At 38.1% G+C, this 2500-nt stretch overlaps 1 protein-coding gene across 4 annotated transcripts in view; it reads right to left on the bottom strand.

Annotated features, from left to right (window-relative positions):
• Positions 1-2098: 2098 nt before the first annotated feature.
• The window catches only part of myo3a (myosin IIIA), a gene marked incomplete at its 3' end in the record, with an annotated part of 103949 nt that continues 103547 nt past the window's right edge, over positions 2099-2500 (bottom strand). For all 4 annotated transcript variants that reach the window (XM_083543885.1, XM_083543886.1, XM_083543887.1 and 1 more), the window contains one exon: positions 2099-2500. This exon is cut by the window's right edge and continues 987 nt beyond it.

The raw sequence follows: 2500 nt of genomic DNA, 5'->3' as shown, positions 1-2500 counted from the left end.
AAGTGTATATACGAGGATGCGTATGACAGTAAAACAGTCAAATTTAGGCTGTGAAAAGCAAATCCTGTCTGCATTGTGGCCTTTCTGCAGTTTTTTATTTATTTTTCAGCCAAATGATTGTTTATGTTTAGCCAAAATCCTTTTTTTTTATATATATATATACATTTTCTTTTTCTTTCATCTTCGTGCAATGTTCAGTACATCGTGGCTTTAAAATGTTTTTATTTATTTTTTTACGAATGTTTATCCATTTTGCCTTTTATTCTAATCCCCTTTAATAAAGATTATAAGGCATTGTCTGTTTATATATCAATTTATAGGCAGTTTTGGTCAATTTGTTATATTTCTTTGTGGTGTGTGTGAAAGAAAACAAGTTTTCTTACCCATTTGTTGACTATCTGGTGTCGTCCCCCAACAAACACACAATATGACTGTAAGTTGACTATAGGTGAGATTTGATTTGATTATGTAAATCCTTAATCAGGGACACGCCCAATCTTTACAAATGTACTGACAGAAAAATACACTATGAAACTTATATTTAAGATATTTGTGTGCAGTTAAAATTTAATTGTCCTTTATAAACATATTATTTAAGGAGAGAGGAAGTAGAGGGACAGAGCAAACAGAGGACAGAGCAAACGGAGGACCGAGCAAACAGAGGACCGAGCAAACAGAGGACAGAGCAAACAGAAGACTGGGCAAACAGAGGACAGAGCAAACAGAGGACAGAGCAAACAGAGGACTGAGAAAACGGAGGACAGAGCAAACAGAGGACCGAGCAAACGGACTGAGCAAACGGAGGACAGAGCAAACAGAGGACTGGGCAAACAGAGGACTGAGCAAACAGAGGACCGAGCAAACAGTGGACAGAGCAAACAGAGGACTAAGCAAACAGTGGACAGAGCAAACAGAGGACTGAGCAAACAGTGGACAGAGCAAACAGAGGACTGAGCAAACAATGGACAGAGCAAACAGAGGACTGAGCAAACAGAGGACAGTGCAAACAGAGGACAAAGCAAACAGAGGACCGAGCAAACAGAGGACCGAGCAAACAGAGGACTGAGTAAACAGAACTCAATCATCAAAACAAAGACAACAGTGCAACATGACTCATACCCACTTTTTGCCAATTAAGTGTGAATGGGAAACAGGTGTTGAAGAAATGCGTCTCGGAGAAGTGCAGTGGCTGATGGGAAACATAAACCACACAACACAAATCACTTTGCACTTTTATTACACAGAAATGCAAAAAAAAAATTTCTCCACATTTTTACAAATTACAAAAAAAACCCCATTACATCACTTTATTTCTTTCCACCACTTTTTCCTGATAATGTTTTTTTCGAATATTAGAATATCAGCAAATGCTGGTTAGATAGCAAGATATTTTATTCAGAGGTCAAACAAGAGGCAATGAACATCAGGAGAACTGCGAGGCAGCCAGTGTTTTATAATGAGCAAGCTCGTCTGTTTTTTAACCAATCACAAGTTAGATTTGACACACAGCTTTCTATTGGCCCAGAAGATCGATCACACAGATAACGTTAACGCAAAGCGAAAGTAACAGCAACATAAATACAAAGAGTTTTATTTCTTGTGTCCGTTCCCCTTCAGTGATTCGGGTTTCCTGTAGGTGAATCCGGCTGGAACTGGTTTTTAACTGGATAAGAGTTCTGAAAAAGAGTTACTCTCATTCTCTCTCTCCGATTTTATTCTCCTTCTCTCTGAATGTTATTCTTATTCTCTCTCTCCAAATGTTATTCTTATTCTCTCTCTCCAAATGTTATTCTTATTCTCTCTCTCCAAATGTTATTCTTATTCTCTCTCTCCAAATGTTATTCTTATTCTCTCTCTCCAAATGTTATTCTTATTCTCTCTCTTCAAATGTTATTCTCATTTTCTTTCTCCAGATGTTATTTTCCCGTTCTCTCTCTCCAAATTTTATTCTCCTTCTCTTTCTCCGAATGTTATTCTCTTATTCTCTCTCTCCAATTTTATTCTCTCCTTCTCTCTCTCCGAATGTTATTCTCTTATTCTCTCTCTCCAATTTTATTCTCTCATTCTCTCTCTCCGAATGTTATTCTTATTCTCTCTCTCCGAATGTTATTCTTATTCTCTCTCTCCGAATGTTATACTCTCATTCTCGCTCTAAATGTTATTATAAAATAAGGCTAGATTAAGAAGGAAGAATAAGAGCACACATCAAGCTGATGGTTGGACAATGTCAGGTGTTTATTGAGTTTTTTCGGTGTGTTCTGCACCGTCGGCTCGAATCGGACGCCGTCCTTTGTTTTTCGTCCGATTCTGTATGTCGGATCAGCAGCAGAGCGTGTTGGACAGAAAGAGAACTCCTATTGGCTGTTCAGCTAAGCGAATAAGCACCTGAGAAAAAAATCTGAACTGACCAAAGCAAACAATGACGGAGTAAAGCTAAACAAATCCGTTAGCAATGATCATGGCATATATTTACAGTTCCAGCTTCCAGTTCCAGTTTCCT

Source organism: Silurus aristotelis (assembly GCF_946808225.1).
Source record: "Silurus aristotelis genome assembly, chromosome: 1".
Classification (NCBI taxonomy): domain Eukaryota; kingdom Metazoa; phylum Chordata; class Actinopteri; order Siluriformes; family Siluridae; genus Silurus; species Silurus aristotelis.
This window is presented reverse-complemented; position numbering and strand designations above follow the sequence as displayed.